This window comes from Notolabrus celidotus, chromosome 19, assembly GCF_009762535.1.
Source record: "Notolabrus celidotus isolate fNotCel1 chromosome 19, fNotCel1.pri, whole genome shotgun sequence".
NCBI lineage: Eukaryota > Metazoa > Chordata > Actinopteri > Labriformes > Labridae > Notolabrus > Notolabrus celidotus.
Genome location: NC_048290.1, coordinates 19,846,480 through 19,865,834, shown reverse-complemented (window position 1 = coordinate 19,865,834; position 19,355 = coordinate 19,846,480).

The following is a 19,355-nucleotide window of genomic DNA, read 5'->3' as shown; positions in this document are numbered from 1 at the left end:
ATGATTATTTCTATGTACAAAAAAATGAAAAAAAGCAAATATTACAGCTCTAAATAAACAATGCCAATTCAGGATAATGTTAAGGTACTTACAAAATTAGGTTCAGACTTACATCACAAATGCATTTGCTTCCAGTAATTTCTCTCAAAAAACAAGGTGTACACAAAAGGATTCACACAAACACATCAGGTTTCAGAGGGAAAGGGAGACAAAAGCCTGAGGGCAGGATTTTATGATGTTGGGCGAGAGGTGTTGTGATTCAGGTGGAGTGGTGAACATGAGTTTTAAACCACAAAATATTTTTGAAGGTAATGAAAATAGGCTGTTTTTGCAGGAGTATTTCATTAGTTCTACATCATCAAACAACAACTCAACTTTTGGAAGCACTCAGCGTAAAACGATGATCTGTTGCAGGGTCTGTAAAACATGATATAGAAACCAGTAGTAGATAAATAAAGACATTATGTCAATAAATTCAAGAGGAAATTGGTGGGAAAGCGTGTTTGGTAACAGTCTGGCATTACACCGCTTAGTTCTGTTTAATCATTCTGGATTCCACTGCAGTGACTGTGGGCACAACAAAGGCTGCCTCCTCTCTCTCTCCATCCTCCCCCCTCTCTCCTCTTTGCTGACATTCACACACAAACATATTGTATTCACCCGGAAAATTACATATAGTATGATTGAAAAGCAAACAGAGCATTTGTGACGCAAATAAAAGGCAGAGGAGGTCGAGGAGAATCCATATTTAATAACAGCATATCAATGCACTGTTTCCTTATGTAAAATCAGCGTGAATTTCTCTGCAATGAATGCAGGAAAAACAGAGGCTGCCTCTGCATTATCATTCTGTGGTCTTTGAATATCTGTCTACTTTCACAACTCTCTCTATCCTGACTACATCCTGCTTTTTCCCCTTCTGTCCCTCTCAATCATCTTCTCGCCTTCTTTGTTTGCTGTCAACTTGAATGCAAACATAACAACCAAACGTGGAGTCTATACTCAAATAGGAAGCACAAATTGATCCATATCATTTTGCAACATTATTCTTCTTAATAAAATAAATTAAATATTGGGTTTTTGTCAGCTGTGCAGTCAGGTAACCACGTATTGGTTCCCCTCTCTTACCTGAGCCTGGCTGCATCCATTAAAAAAATGTTTTTATGTCCATCAACAGAAAAAAAACGTCAAAAAATTGCTTGATTATGAATTAAAGCCTAATTATGCACTTCACATACGATAATATAACTTGTGCATTCCATGAATCATTATATTGCATCAGCTTGAAATTAAGCAAAAACATCTGCATAGCAACATTCAGTTATGCTAATTTACATGTAAATGTGATGATAATTTGCATGCTAATAAAAAGTATTTTGCCTAGCATAGCCATACGTTAAAGCCAAGCGGCAACCTCAGGTCTTAAAATATGAGTCCAATGCGGAAGTTGTATCATTGGTGAGTCCTTGCTTTGAAAACTAGTATTAAGAAAGAATGGCTAGGAAGCCTTTTAATTTATACAAAAAGAGAAGTGAATAAATAAATGTGGGAGTAAATAAGCATACATTTATGGATAATATGAAATTAATGATGGAGACTAAGTGTTTAGAAATTGCTGGGTTGTACTCTTTGAGTAATAACATTTTGGTTTGTAGAAGGCAACCTAATTGATATCCAATTAAGAGCATTTTGAGTGTTGCCAGTACTATCAACTCTAATCACAGCAGCATCAGGTGTTTTAGGCCTTCTCTAGTGTAGCTCTCCAGCTAGTTGGCCAGGTGATTGAGATGAATAGCGTTGATTGGGCTGGCTAAAAAGATCCATCTCGATTGATTGTTAAAAAGTCTCTGGACTGCTGTTAAACGTGGTCTTATAAACATATGATAACATGATTATTGTGTCACTTTTAACACTGAAACCAGTCCTTGTTTGTGAGGAAAGCCTTGAAGGAGGTTAACTTTAAATTTGCCCTTGTGTAAGAGGATTTGGGGGCTGACCTATGACTTACAATGGTTCAGCTTTAGGGATTTTCTTCTCTGTTTGTTGTGTTGAAATCACGTATGTGTGACTATTCACCATCAACCAGGCTACATAGGTAACAAGAATAATAGCATAATTAATTGGTTTGAATATAATTACTAGACTACTATTGTAATTCAGAAAAGCATTGACTGCTGGCAGCGGGATTGTCCCTTGTGTGTTGGTTTGGCCCCACGTTTATTATAAAGTGTCTACTTGATGAAAGCAGAGAGAAATACGACTGAGCTGAATGTGGTTGCGCCCTCTGGCCTTGGGCCTGTTTAGTAATATGCATTACTCTATAATGTCTCACAGTAAATAATGTATTGGAATTGTGACAATATGCAACTGGGCCATTACCTGCAGGCCATCAGATTGATGGCAGGGGCCAGCACTGACCTTGGCCCCTTGATGACAACATTAAGCTATAAATTAAAGCTAGATGCTAACTGTGAACATGTATAATGCAAGCCTCATGGAGGGAAATAAGAGCACCTCTTCCACATGTGCATGAGTGATAAATTAGCCTAGTTGTTTTCATTTTGGTTCAAATCAATAACTATTGTGGCTTGCTTGCACCACAGTGTTGCCAGATGGGAAATGTAGAATTATTGTACCAGAGACTCAAAATTATCATATTTTGGGGAAAATTATCGTACACCCATCATAACCAAAACAACGAGCTCACTGTTGCGCGATATAGTCACTCTGTGTTAAGTAGCGTCCGACAGGCATTCACAGCTTTGTGTCTTCCGTACAGAATGGTCATTCACCGCCCCACATCAGCAGCCAGTGTTGCCAACTCCTCAGTGAGTAAAAGTAGCTAATGGCTGTACTAAAAGTCGCTAGAAGTCGCTAAATAACGTCATCACTTCATTTGCATGGCTTGAATTGTAATTGATGCTGTTGGAGAGACGAGTAACGTTGAGGGAGAGACAAAAATAGGTTAAAAAACACCCTAAATATGTTTAGAACTACACTGATATATTAACAGTCTGGATGCAGAGGGATGAATGCCTACTGCTCTGAATGCAGCTAGGAAGAACTCACAGCAGCATCCACTGCTCGCTGAGTAGAGTAAGAATGATACATGCTTTCACGTCAGTCTCCAAAAGTCTCTGTTTAACAACAGAAAAAGTTGCTAGATTTGTCGCTAGTCGCTACAGGGGTCTACAAAGTTGCTAAATTGGCAACACTGACAACAGCTCCAACTCAGTTGTGTCACACGAATGTGTCCTGACTGAGCTCTCAAAGAGAAGCATCATGATTGGCTGTCAATCTTACTCGTTGTTCTGAGACAAACGTCACTCGTATCTCACACCTCAACCAGCTACGATTGGCTGGAAACGTTGCGTGGTAAAAGATGCCTTTAGGGTTCACAATAAAATGTCTGGCAGACTGGGTCAGGCCGTTTGCAATCACACGTTCGTGAAACAGTCAAATTATCGTACATTTAGCCTTTTTTGGGATTATTGATCTTACATCGTACAGAGGGCCAAATTATCGTACAAATACGATAAGTATCGTACGTCTGGCAACACTGTTGCACCGTGCCCCAAATTTCTTTAGATCACTAATTCCCAAAATGTTTGCATAGACACTTTTTTTGCATCTACAAAAATGTAAGATGCTTGCAGTTAGCGTGTTAGGTTACATGTTATGACTAATGGAAAACTGACGGTGCTTGCAACCCAACATGCCTGCAGCAACAATATGGAGATCTTGGAGCTAACAACAGCAAAAGCCCATTTAAATAAAGCATCTTCTCCCTTGTTAATATTTACCAGCTATCACCTTAAGAGGGAGGGAACTACCTACACTGAGAGAACCAGATATGTTGGATTAACCCAGTGTTTCCCAAACTGTTCTGCTGGGCCACCCTTTGTGGGTGAAAATATTTCCACTGGATTAACCATCTGAATACAAGTCAAATTATCTTTCACTGAACAGAGGTTGAAGGTTTGTAATAGTTTTTCAAATTAACTTCTAAATCAATTAATAAAACAAGTACTGCTGATAATGAACAAATAACAGACATGTATACCTGGCTCTGTCAAATACTAAAGCTCTTCAATTGCCTTTGGCGACTCTTACTGACAAACAGCAGTCAGTATGAGGTTGGATAGGGCTTTTAATAAACTTCAATGTAAACTCATCATTGACAAGTTTAGACTGCCCCAGCTGTTCACCACGTAGTTTACACTTCTGCGTCAAATCAAAGCTCTAGCATACACCGTTGCATACGCTGTAGCCCTTTTTCAATGCAGAAGCCTACGTGCGGAGCCTAACTATGTGTTGAAATGACGCGGACCGTCATCCCTGTGATTGGTCAGCTGGACAGCATGGTATTTTCTGCATTTACAAAATTTCCAGAATTGCCGTACAATCCATCTCCTCCAACCTCTCAGCTCTAATTCAATTCAAAAATCAACTGTGACCCCTCACTGTTAATGTAATTACTGTAAGTATAATAACATGATACGCTCGGAGTCGGCATAGTTCAGGCTTAAGGATCAATAAAAGAGTCCGATGAGCAGGGTGGGATGGATGGAGGAAAGAGTTTGGCTAATGGCATTGTGCCCTCTACCAACATAACATTATCTTTTTGATTATTGTCCCTTTTTCAGTTCTGAGCCGCACTGGACTTTTGTGTGAGACCACTATCCCCGACATTATTTTGCTTTTCTTGATCAGATCTTCACACAGTCAGACATAAGGACGAAGAAGTTGCCTTCGCTGGCATCACGCTGACATTTGTTCCTATTACTGTTCTCTGCTTCCATCATGTTTACTTTGTGATTTGTGGATATTTTGAGACTGTTTGGAAAGTTTACAAGTGAAAAAGTGTCAAAACAACGTGGGAATGAGAATGTACAGTGTAAGCTGCAGACTCAAACATTAACTACAGTTTACAGACACACTGTGTGATTCATCTATAATGACTTTCTTCCCTTTTTATCACCATGACACACAAAGCCAAGTAATTTAATCTGTGTGGTATGTAGGGGTGACCCCAAATAGTCGAATATTCGACGATTCATTCTAACGAGCCTTAGTCGACTGCCAATCTCAAAGTCGAATATTTGCATATGAAACGTGGATCATTCCATTAAAACCATGGGGGTGCTCAATGTCTAATTTTACATTACTTTCCTGTTTCCCGTAAAAATAGTGTCTCATATATCCTATTTTTATATAAATATAGACTTATTTAATGTAATTCTGAGAACAGCTCTTGAAGTGTTAAATCTCCTTAAAGTGGTAATTAAATCTCCCCTGGTAATTAAAGATGGACCATTTAGCAGGACCTGTGGAGCAGTCGTACCTCAGCTGGCCTTTAAACCTTTCTACGTTCATGGTAGCTCAAAATGTCAGTAAATAAAACTTCTGTTGATCCTAAAAAATAGTGATGAAGATGAGGAGCAGCTTCATGAAGAGGGCTGTGAGATCAAGGATTACCGGACCACACAAAAACTGTACGGGGCCAAAAGAACGAGCAGGAATACCCAAAGCTGTCCGAAGCCTCATAAACAATCCACAGCATCCCATCCTCCTCCACACCATCAGAGAGGATATTCTCAAAGACAGGATTTACAGTCAACTAAGCAAGGAGCGCACTTCTGTCCATACACATGATGGTTTTCCTCGCGTACAATTTGAAAAGACTCAAGCAGACAAAGACGCAATGAATGACTGTTTTAAAAGGTACTGTTAAGAGATTTAAAAACCCTCTAGCTGGTTCAGGTTTGATTATACAAATGTTTAGCCTTAAGTTCGACAAACTACCCTCCACAGCACTGCTCTACACTGTGCAAACACTGTTTAAATATCTCCTGATTCCTTATTCTATAACGGCGCATTGTTCCATGTTTAACGGATGGTGGCCTTATTTCAGTTTTCTCTCCATCACCTCGTTGTTTCTGCAATATAGATAAAAAAAATCTAAGTTTTATGCTCATAATATTCCGTTGTCCCTTTTACTTTAAGCTACGAGTCTCTTAATTGTAAAGTGTTATGCGTAATATTGTTATGCTGTCACCATCATGCAGACTTTGGGTCAATAAGGAAAAACAAAAAACACTCGACTATTCGTCGACTATGGGCAGAATCTGATGAATCAGATTCGACTAAGCAAATCCTTAGTCGGCCTCACCCCTAGTGGTATGTAGTGTAAAATACCAGCAATTATGAATCTAAAGTTTAAGTTCAGAACATCTGGCATGGTGTGGACAGTGCAACCCTGGCTGGTTGATAGTGGGTGAAACAGAAGAGATTATACATTTGATTTATCTGGATAACTTGATCATACCTGATGGAAATGATGGCCTCAAAAAGCTGCAACGAAAAAAAACAATGATGCTTCCATCTTTGCAAAATAAAACCATGGCCCAACAGTGTTCAAGTGAGACTGTTGCATTTTGCACCGAGGATTTTAATATGAAAGCTGTTTTCGTTTCACTTCTTTAAATTCAGCCTGAATGAGTCAGTCACCTTTCCCTCGCTGCAAAAAACACACTCAAAGCCCTGCTACACTTCTTCAGAGGTTCCATTAATTATCATATTTAACCTCACCCCTTTTTGTTACATTGACTGCTTATGCTTTTTTCCACTTCGCAACCTCAGCAGCTCTCCAACCTCATACTTGAATGCATAAGTAGAACACAATGTGGGTGTGACGCTGGAACACAAAAAAGGGCGCCCTGACCAAGTGTGGGCTGGCAGCAAGCACCGTTTGGAATAATAATTTGTGTGAGACACGGAAAAAGAAAGACTTCTTATCATTTGTGATACAAAAGCTAAATGCGATTTCAATTAGTGTGTGAAAGGAAAGAAAAGAGGTGTGGGCCGACTTGGCAATGAGCTGTGGGCCTGAAAGAAAAAAAGAGAACTATATGTGTGTATACATACTGTGGGTATCAAGGCAAGCTGGCAGGGGTTGGTGAGAGCATCTGTTCTCAGCGTAATGAGTGTGGTGCATCCTCCCTCCTAGTACACAGTCTCATCATTACCAGTGTTTAATTAGAGACATCCCACCCTGGTTGTCACCGAGGCTGCTGACAGTCAGTTATGGAAGAGGGGCGGCCTTGACACAAACAGGAAGAGTTGACAGCAAAGACAAACAACATGAGGCGAGCTAACGCAGGATGGGGACGAACGTGACCTCTGTAAGCAGATAATCCGAAACACCACATGATGGCAGTGAACCAGTGCAGGAGAAAAGTGAGGTTAAAATATGCACACCTGAGCTGGAAGGTGCTGGATTGCTGCAGGAAAATAGATCTGAAGCTGCAAAGTCTTTCAGCTTAAATGCATTATTTATAAGAATAAAACCTCCAGCCTGACAAGGCTGTCGGATGAAGAAAGCCTTGTAGAAAAAATTATACATCAGAGCCGAACCAGAGTGCAGCATCACCTGTGTAACATGTAACACTTAGATTTCTTTATCTGTCACAATCCTTTAACATTTACATTTTTTTTTATTTAAATATTTGACTTCTTCCTCCGCTGTTGTCGAAACACTAATCTCTTCAGACATGGCTGATAAGGTTGTCCTCCTGGGTTTACTTTGAATTCTGTATATAGTGAAAGACTTTATTATTATTTGATATGTTTCAAGTGCATGAGATTCATGTCCTGTCTGACATTTTCAACTCAAAATAGTTTTCCCACGAAAAGCATTAAATATTAAGACATTTAAAAAAGTATACAATATTACAGCTACCTTTTTGTGTGAGTGTGCGTGTGTTGATCTTCATCTCTGGAGCACCTGTGGACAAAGCGATTATCACACACCTTATCTTCTGTGCTGCTCCTGTCCTGAACATTTGAAGTCGAATTCTGCAACAACAACAACAACAACAAAAAGAATCACTCTCTTTGAGTCCTTTTCATGAGAAATTAAAAATACATAAAAAGCAGTTTCAGCCGTGAATCGCCCCGGCTGACTCTGGTGCAATCTGGCAAGCATCATAAAAATGATAATCTATCTTCTCTTTGTTTGCTTGTCTCAGTCAAAAAAACGATCAGTACAAATTTCAGCATGTTTCGTAACCAGCATAAATCATTCACAGGAGAGCAATCATTTTCTTCACACAATTTTGCCTTATCCAGTTATCTTCCTTGAGCACAAAGGACATGAAGAAGAACTTTTTCACATTTCCATTCCTCCCCCTTTAAATGAAATGTTTTATAATAAATTACAGCTCATTATCTTCATGTATCGACTCAGAAACTGATGCATGCAGAGTACAAATCAAATAATTGGCAAGACTTCATAGTCTAAGAGGCAAAAATAAGCTAATATAGTGATCAATAAAGTTTTATTATATGTTATCTGGTGTGCTACTTTTCATAGAGAATCCATAAACAATTGCAAGCGGTGCTTTTTATTATTTTTAATCTTTCATCAAGCTTCATTACTCAGCTTGAGTATTATTTACACATGGTAATTTTCCAGTTCATTGCCTGTTTTTTATTACGAGCAGACAACTGGCAGCCCAGCCAGCACGTCTATATCAGCCCTCATGGGATTTAACAGTTCCCTTCATGGGCTTTGATACAGCAGGAGCTTAATGGAAAATTTACCTGAGATTTCTGTGGGTTAAACTTTTGGGTTGCCTTGGGCTCACCGACACAGGATAATTGCATAGGGATAGAGGAGGCATCTATGGATTTATCATGGGGTATGACTTTGGGGTCAGATTGGATATATATGTACATTATCCTAGAGCTACTTGGCTCAGCAGTCAGGGTTATGGATTAACATAACCATGTGGGTTGCATTGCTGTGATTCATTTGTCACTGGCTCAAATGTGCACAGTGTCCTCTCAGAGAATCCTTCTTGGTTCTTAAACTGTGCCAGTCGAACGCTGTTCAATCTTCTGAAGCCTACTCACAGGAGGAAGAAGAATCATTCTCAACGTTTAAAATAGTTTAAGCAAATCGTTCCGATAAATCCTGACAGGGGGTTTCAGAAGCTGTTCCAAATTAAAAAGGGAGGTGTAGAAAGTGTTCGAATGGGAAGTGAGGCCAACAGCAGGAGGAATTAAACCCAGATGGAGTCTAAACTCTACTTTTCGAAGGATGTAGGATGAGATGAAGGGGTGGACATCTGCAGAGCTAAACCTGGACACTGGTGAGATGTACTGGATGTGACTGGGGAGGAGGAGGGTTACAACAACATACAGGCAGAGCAGAGCAGAGAGGAGAGTATATCTAAAGTCTGTCAGCAGCAGGATTATTGATGGTTATTGGTCATGATGAAATGTGGTTGGTTAAATACTGGTAGGTTACACGCCCCTGATCTGCTGATCCCCAAGCAGAGGATGAAATAGGACTAGGAAATAGTCTTCTTGATTGATCAATTATGGAACCCCTGATGGGTGCTAACATAAGCTAACATTTTGATTGTATGCCTTTAGGAAAATTCAAACAATAACATTAAAATATGTCAAATATATTTCTCTCAAATAAGCTTTCAGTTAGTTCTTCTAGTGTTAGTGTTAATTTTACTGAGAAGTTTAGTTTTAAGCAGTTATTTTATTTTAAAGAGAGGGGATGTGATTTCATGATTGACAGCTCTGTTAACAAATGTGTGCTACCGCAGCAGTCTGTACTGGATTAGCAGAGTAGAGCTGGAAGTGCAAGAGAAAACAATAACCACCACTGTCACTAGAGTTATTGAACTCTCCATATCAATGAATGCCTGATTTAAACCAAACCATGAATCTGACCTGCTGTGGACTGAACCAACCTGAGGGATCATCAGTGTTCAATGGGTAAGTATGATGTGTAATTTGGTTAGCGGCAAGGGTGTGACTTCAGCCCCATGACTCTACCAGCTCGGCTGTTCTGCACATGCCTTCGCTGCACCAGTTCATTACATCAGCACCCTAGGAGGTTGGCTTCATTTCTGACCACCATTCACATTGACCACCTATGTCCTTCTACGTACACACAATAGTCCCAACCTGCAAGAGTGTGAGCTACAGCATGATGGGTTCAAAAATGGCCTCCCTGAGGCTAGCTTAACTCTTGAAAATAGCTGGAGTTTGTTGTGGTTGTCCTTTTCTTGGGAATTTACATATAAATTGACGGCGAAGCTTATTAGCGAGCGATAAGAGTAGGTGTGTATTTTTTTGACTAAGACAAACATAAAGTTACTCTCCAGAATTGCATTAACTTATGATGTGAGGCTTTCATTCTGCAAGAGGTCCTTTTTGAACTTTTTCTTTATTAAAGCAGGAAAGTTGTTGGCGTGTGGTCTCAAAACATGAGTGACAATCAGATTAGAGAACCATCACCTTGTAAAATAATCTGGGTTTTCTGGTTGACAATAAAAAGGAAAGAGTAGATCAAGTTCAAGACCTGTCAATGTGACTTAGAGCCCCACCTCCTCTCATAAAACATCCCATCTGGCAAGCAGCAAAATTGGTAGTTTGATCATTCTCTTTAAAAATTCACCCCATGACCCCTGCGACGGCCTGCTTGCCTCGCCGTTGTTCCTTGAGGACAGTTAAGGAGATGCTGAGTCAGGCAGCGTTGGAGGTGACAAATGTTTCTCCATTGATGTTGTGCAGATGATTTACAGGCCCAGTTAACCGGGGTGGGCTGCCAGGCGAGGACTGGATGTGAATCAGTGTGTGTGTGTGTGTGTGTGTGTGTGTGTGTGTGTGTGTGTGTGTGTGTGTGTGTAAAATGGAAAGATGCAGCGGAGAGTAAACAAGTGTAAATCAGTTTGTTCACTTTTTGTTTGAACTTGAGCTCATGATAATAGCACTCACTGTGAATGAACAGTAAATACAACACACCACACAAACACAAGCCCAAACCCACTCCTTTCTCTACACATACTTGATGCTTTTGTACATCTCCCAGATGATGCAGTTCTGTCTGTTTCTTTCCATCCAAAAATATTTACCCAGAGAACTGTCGAAAATGTCACCAGGACCTGCTGAGACAAATAAAAACATCATGAACAATGAGTGAATCTGCTCTGTAGGATATGATATTATCTCTGATGCGGTGCAGCCCATACTTCAGATGTCTGCCCCTTCAAAAGATTCCATGAGTCATATTATTGAACTTCACATTTTAACACCCACTGGTTTCACTTTCTTGGCTTCAACAATAATATGCCAGAGTATCTGCACAGCAGAAAATACTAAACCACTTGTCAGCATAACAACGCCTATTAGGGGCTTGAACTTCTACACCTGTAGGCCTGGTTTTAACAGTTCAACTCAAGCAGAGCCAAGCCAACATTATTCTAAATCCCTTGCATACAAAGTGCACACAGCTGAATGGAATAATGTTCAGCACAGACAATCAGCCTATACTACAAAGTGAGTTGAACATATCCTAGATCTGTTGGTTATCTGACTGTAATCAAAGGAGATAAAGCTAAGCAGTCACACCAAGCTAGTTATCATCATGATAAATCAATCACTGTGAGCACATGAACATGAACAAGGCTGAGTTAGCAACATATGGCCCATTACATGAAAAATTCTGCCATCAGCAGATCTTAATTTTACACAATACAAACAAGAATGAGCACAGCTGCAGTTGCACAATACAATGCTGGGAGTGAATTCAGTAGGTAAGGGTTGTAATATCACTCTCAAAACATGAGTGCACAATTGAGCTGACTACAATAAAAAAAATAAAAAAAACCTTTATTCAACCAGATGAGACCCATTGAGATCAAGACCTCATTTACAAGGGTGGCCTTGCCAAGAGGTCACCAGCACAAGTCAAAATAAACAGTACAATTCAATAGTATGGAGCATATATACAGACAGTATGTAAAAACAATCAATAATTTAAAAGTGCAACTCATTTGCAAATAAAGGTAAACACCCACGCCTTCAAAGACGTCAAAGACGATGCTGAAGCTACCCAGGGACCCATGACACTCAAACAAACGCATAGTGTAAATGTGTTTGCTCGGGTGAAAATCACCCGGCGATATTGTGCTAGGGTTTAAAAAAAAAAAAAACAGGCACCGTTATGTGGTCTGTCTTTCTTTTAAGATGGAGCCAAAGGCTTCAAGTGAAATAAAATCAGACAATTTAAATTCCTTCTGGGATAACTGCTGTTTACGTCCTCAAACTTGTGTGTTGCTCTGATTTATTTTGGCTTGTATGACAGTTTTAAGCAGAATATTCTAGCTGCAATTCTGACCGTATCAAATTGTATGCCGACCATACACATAAATATAAAAGCGGAAGAGACGTCATTTTTTCATTGAAATGGGTACCCATCGGCCTATTTTAGTCTCTTGTATTCATTTATTTATTTTTTAAAGATTATTTGGGGGTTTTGTTGCCTATATATAGAGGATATCAGTGAATAGAGTACATGACTGGGAGAAAGTGGGAAATTATGTGCAGTTATGAACCCAAGGTCAAATTTGAACCCAGGCTGCCTGCATTGGGATGGAGTCAGCGGCTTAACCAATAGGCCAAACTGAAGCCCCGACTTAAATTAATTTATTTGCAGGTAGACAAATCATCCCATCAGTCTCTCTCTCTTCTCTATAAACCAGCTCAGAGATGACCATCCATTTACAATAAGTGGTAGATGGACTGTGTGTAGATAACATTTTATTTGATCTTCTGACCACTCAAAGTGCTTTTCATTGGATGTCACAGTCACTCACTCACACCACACTCACACACTGACGATAGAGGCTGCTTTGTAACTAACACAGCCACCAGGGGCAGTTCGGAGTTAAAGGTCCTTCTCAAGGACACTTCGACATGTGAACAGCGGGATCGGAGATTGAACCGCCGACCTTCAGATTGAGAGAAGTCCGCCTCCACCATTAAGTCACAGCCGCCCCACTGTGAGTTGTGTTTTTCAGAGGACGATCTCTGAACCATGGTGATATACCCTGGTAAGCTGTAAACCAAAATACATAACTGAAAACCCAGAGCTAAGCCAGAGGTTACGTCTTTGTAGCTGCAAATCCTCCTTTGCAGTACAGGCATCAGGTGCTAAGAGAGTAGTAAAAAGTAAACAACAAAATAACAGAATAAGACTGCAAGGTGTGGTGCATAAAGCTGTATATTAGAATAGTTATGATTATGAACATAGATATTGTTTGAGTTTCAAGACTGTACTGTATGAATATGAACTGTGACAGAGTTCAGTAATGGGAAACTGAACAAGTAGGGCCGATTTGCAAGGATAAAGTGGATGTAGTGGCAGTGCAGGCTGGTCTTTTGAAATGTCCATTGAAAATTAATTGGTAGATAAATAATGGATTAGTAGGTAAAGGCACAGCAGTGATAACTGTCTTGTATACAGCATCGGTGATATTTGTCCAGTGTGAAGTGTCAATTTTATTGATTTGGAGGTAGAAAAAGAGGCTTTCTGTAGCCGTTTAAATTTCTTTTAACTTTCCAAATTACCATGAATATTACTAAATTCAAACTGGGACATGTATATTTTTACCTTCACAGTCAAATGTTTTAATTTGCAAGCATAAAGAGGGACGGTCTTATGCTATAAGAGCTGACTGTCAAGGAGAGAAAGAGAGAGGAGGACAGACACGAGCAATAAAAATAAGCACTGTGTACTGCAGAGGAATACAATAGTTTTTGTTGAGACATGGCTTGAGAGTAAATTATGAATGATAACTCTCATCCCTAAAGGATTTCGGTGGTTTACTGTCTGTGTGTATCTGTTAAGCTGAATAAGCCACAACAGCCAGTGTTCAAGAGGAGATGTTGTTGAACTCACTGGAGTTTTAGGTAAGATCTGCATTCTTTCTCGAGTAGGCTCTGATTTTACAGTTGGGGATTTTGTGTCCTGAAAATCAGGAGTGGAGTGGGACTCAAGTCTGAATCTTGTACGCAAGTACTACAACACAGGTAAACAGTGAACTTCTAAGATTGTGGGGATAAAAAAATATTGGTGGAGGAAGAAGTTGATGATCGCGATGCAGAGCATCAGAGTGGCCAAGATCTTCCAGAGAATAAGCTCTTTGTTTATTTTTCAGCCAGTTTATAGAGGAAAAATCAGAGAGGTTTGGTAATCAGTGGATGGATAAATGGAAGAATATTTGAGTGAACAGATTTTTTTTCAGAGGCAAAACTTTCACTTGATACAGAATTAAAGCTCTTTGTGTATAAAAGCTGCTCTCTAGTGAAGTTTTATTCAAATTAAGCACTTTTCATAATGTGAATTCTAAAGGAAATCATCACTAATGGGTAGTTTAATGACCATCACAGCTTAAATATTTTAGAGCTACAAAATGATCCTCTGTTACCACTCCAAGACCTTTTGATGTTGTTTCCTTCTTGGAAACAAGTTTTTAGTCACTCAGAGTCTCAGATCAGGGCAGGGTTAATACTTTTTTTTACATTTCCATTTTTATTCCAACAGAGGAGAGTGAACTTTTCACAGAGAGCATGCTTGGGTTGATAGCTCCCAAAATGTCACTGAGGCGAGTGGGAATATCTGTAGGACTGCAGGATGGTGTTTATTATAACAATGTATTCATACATGAGGTGATAGCTTCATGGTGATCCATCAGCTGCTCCCAGAGCTGTTTTAAGAAGCATGGGGTCCATTGTAACAGAAAGCAAATGCCACCTTCCTTACATGCATAGAGGGACAGTTTATCAAAGGAAACTTCCTCAGTAACTGAATCTACTCCGGAGTGATGTGATGTGTAGATATGTGACAGTGATTTTCGATGTCAGATCAGTGTTTATTACTGTAGCATGCAGACTACTCTTAGTGTTTACATTCACAATAAAAGAACTACTTATAACTGGAGGCAGCTGTATTTGAGAAAAATAACATCTTCATGGTTCTGGACTACATTATACTCAAACGTTAGGACATATTAATGTTTTTATGTTCAATTTTTTGAGAGAAGTCCAAGTTTTAGTTCTTGTGAACCAACATAAAATGTAATCTTACATGTTTTCTACAAAAGTCTACAGAGGTCATGTATCTAATGGCACTGTTAGGAATTTCCATGTGTTGATTCTGGTGGCCCCTTTGATAACACTGTCATTTTTTAAGTCACTTAATCACACCATTTGAAACTTGCTTTTATAAGTTTTGTTGTACTGTTTTATTGTTTCTTTTAGGATGTTATAATAGTTCATGAGTTGCTGCATTTATTTATCTTTAAGTGTATGTAAAGTGTTTTGTATAAGTCAATAAAAGACTCATCTTTTTAATCTGGCTTTTATGCAGGCTTTTTCTAACTTATCTTAATTCATCATTTTAATGTAATGTCATATTTACTTTATATTACAATATTCTATTGTTTTCTTTAATTTTTTACTTTTCAGTTTTTATTCTATTATTAGAATTTTTAATTGATCAGTTAATGTTTTTATTTATATTAGATGTTTATGTGTTCACTAGTCATGTTTTATCCTTTATTTACTTATTTCTTAACTTTTTCCCTTTGTTGTTTATTAATATACATTTTATTGCAATTAATGTGCATCACTCTCTACTTATATGCATGTTTGCTTTATGTTCAGTCATGATATAGATGATTTTAATTTATTTTTTCAACCACTGCAAAGCACTTTGCATTGCATTTGATTTGTATGAAATATGCTCTATTAATAAAGCTTGATTGATTGATTGTGACTTGTTTTAAAAATGCTAAGTAAACAATGGTTGTTATTGTAATTGTTACGAGTATTAGGATGAGATCAGTAGTGCTTTCCGAGCACCATTACCCACTGTCATAAAGATCAGCTCTTGCTGAAGCTAATGCATTTGTTTTGGGAATAAATTAATAGAATATAGATCTAATTATTCCTACTTTTCTTTGTTCAACACAACTTCTGCAGGATGCAGAGTGATGAGGTAATGTGTGTTCAACTGTTGTGTTTCCCCTGAAAGAGAACCTGGAGGACGGGGTCGTGGTTTGGGAAACAAACAAATCACTGTGATTAATAAAAAAAAGAAAAAAAAGAGTCCTTGTGTTTTCTAAAAGGAACTACGATGCTCCACAGACACCCACTGATTCGTTCAAGATGATAGACAAAAACAATAATTGCCCCCTTATACAAAAGGGAAATGGTAGTCCCTGATGAGTGGGTAAATAAAATGATTGGTGAATAGAAGGAAAACTTGCAAACTGATTAAAACTCTGATTATCATTCACCTGGAAACAAAGAAAGCAAACTGATGGTGTTGACCTTCTTTTGAGCCAAAACCAAACTGAACAGGTGGACCTCAACCTCCTTATAAAGTCTCTTTCAGCTGGTGGCAATCAACATCACAGGTGCTCCCAATAGCTGCTGATTGGCAAGGAAACCTGTGACCCAGATTTACAATTTAAGTTAATTAAGAAAATACTTTCAATTGCATTAACAAATCAATATATCATTAGCTCTAATTAGTGACCAGACATACTGTTTTAACATTACCTGTCACAGCCCTGATGTCATGACGTGTGCTCCAGTGTTTCAGTAATTTACTCAATAGTGTAAATATGCACTTGGTATAGTTTTTTTTGTCATCAAAGAGCAGTGAAGCATTCACAGGCAAAATATAGATAAATCTTGTTCTTAGACATTTCGCTCTTTTACTGAGCAAAGCCCTGGTTTTAGAGTTTCTCCATGTAAAACATTACTTATACAGAAAATGTACATATTTTTTGCTAATCCTGCTCCTGTATCAGCCAAGAATACAAAACATTAAAGAAAGAAAAATAACCTAAAGGCAAAAAAAACTGGTTTCTAACCTAAATCTCACTGCCAAACTTTACCAGCAGAGTTTGCCACTTCTTCCTACATTGTTTTTTTTGGTGGAAAACCGAATCCGAAATCAGGCACTTAAAATCTAGCATAAAGCGACTAACCAATCTTGTCACTGATAATATTGTTTTATTATAAAGGTGATGAGAAGGCATTAGTCAAATAGTGACACTGTTTCAGAATCAGTTAAAACACCTTTCTGGTATATCTAAATGGTATATCTTAGCAATATAAAGGCTAAATGTGTGCATACCTAGCAAACATTTGAGCATGGCAAAGTTAAATGAACTACATTTTCAACGTCTTCAAGAATTTATACTAAGTCCAGTTGCCTTTTCGGATCAAGCTTTGATTAAAAGAACTAGTTAACCTTAGCTACAGCTAGCTAAATATTAGTCAGCTTAGCAAGGCTGACAAGCATGTTTGTGAGTACACGGTGGGTTAAGTTGCCATTATTAAATAAAAAAAATATTGGTTTATTCAATGCCTCTGCAATTTAATAATTCTACTGAAATCAGGAGGTAGAAAGAACATCTTTAGAAATCAGATCTTTGTTTTAACAGGACGAGTAACTTTTCTTACAAAGTGATAAAAGCCAAGAGAGTGTTGATGGCGTTCGATGAATGGACCTTATATAACTGAGTTTAAAGTTTAAAGTGATGTGAAAGCATGCATAGTTGTGGATTTCCGTCAAACATATTATTATATTTTCTCTCCACTCCTCAGTCGCATTAGCTTTTTATAAAAAATGTGTATTGAATAGAAGAAGTGGCAGATTTTATCTACTTTAACTGAGATATTTATATCAGATATTTAAGATCATTTTACTGGACAGGGACTGAGAGTTCAGCTTCATAATGTGCTAGAAAAGGAAAGTACCTTCGCAGCAGAGATGTTTGGTTTTGTGACCATGAAACCTCAAAGAGACCCAGAGGACCAGAGCTTTATTCAGTCCTGTTGGCAGATCTCCCAGAGCCTCTGCATAGTTGATACAAGGACTATCTATCTGCTGTAACAACTCCTTTTAGCATGTTAGTCCATTTCCCCTCCCCTTCTCTATGTTTTTCTTTTTCCTTCCTGGATGTCCCCTCTTTTACCTTGTCCAACAGTAATGCGGAGTTTCGATTATGAGAGAGGACATAAATCCACAGATGAGCTCCAGGCAAGGTCTTCATCACAAGCTCATTTCTCATCACAACACTGCATAAAGTCAGCAGTCTCAACTTCATAATTATACTGGCCATCAGTGAATGGGGCTAAAGAAAATGCTTTGTACAGATACGACTTCATCAAAGGCACATTATAATGTGCAGAGTCCAGTAAGTAATCTGGTATGCAGAGGAATCCTCTAACACTCATATCTCATTATGATTATTATTGGCTTTTAACATTATATCCCTTTTACGTACACTTAAACAAACACAGAGGGATGTTTTTAACAGACAAGAGGTTATTCATTTTCACAACAGGGGAAGATAATAACACTGAAATCAACTTTTATCTCCAGACCCTCTATTATTGCGTTTCCTGTACACATTCATCTAGAATGTGGGTCAGAATAGGAAATGAGTTCCTGGTTTTTAAAACACTTTCAACTCAAATAGGCTTAGAAAATCTGCATTTCAATTTTCCTAACCTGGAGCATTTCCTCTTTTTTTTGCATTTATTTTGTCATTAAGTTCCACTATTTCTATATCTTATCTAAATGGGTCATATTTCCACTGGTTTAAAGACACTGCACTCTGCAAAGTGACATCTACGTGCACAAGCAGTGAGACAGTTGCAAATATAAGTCCCCAGTTAATAGGCCGGACATATGAATATGGACTTTTTTTTAGCACAGTCATGGTTGCATTTAAGCTTTGCCTTTAAGCTTAGAATTTGCATTATAGATGCTTGTCACATTCCCTCCCACTGGCCATGGTATGATGGCAATATTTCCTCTTGGAGGGATGGCCAACTATTTGGGGCTTTTGGTGTAGCCAGCAGAAATAAATGACTTTCGGCCACGTCTGTGTCTGTGTCTGTGTGTTATCATTGTTTTGTGACCATCTATGGCAACTTTAGAGTTGTGCTGGGGGGAAAAAAAGATCTAAGAGGGGATTTTTTCATGCAATTTCATGCATCTCTTTAAATACATTAATTAGATTCATTAGCATCGGAAGACTTCTGATTGGTTCTGGGATTGTGTTATGGTGGATTGTGCTGTCTCTTTTGCTCTTCACATGAACTGCTCCCCTGCACTCACCAGAATATGTAGAGGGAGATTACAGTACTGTGAATGTAAATTGCTTGGTCCAAAGTTTTGGATTATAATAATTTAGTATCTCAATAGCGAGTTGTTAGGATTCATTTTACATTCATCGTCTCTAGAAAATGACCTCTACTTATTTTGGTGATCCACTGACTTTCCAATAGCCCCACCAGCAAGGTGACCTTTGGAGCTTTCAAGGAAATATCTCATCAAGTAGTGAATGAATTGCCATGAAATATGGCCCAGACACTTTTACACCCCTTAGGGTGAATTAATTTGGCTGGTGGACGCCACATCCTATGTTTTAATGAGGAGAGGGACCACCTTGCTTGTTATT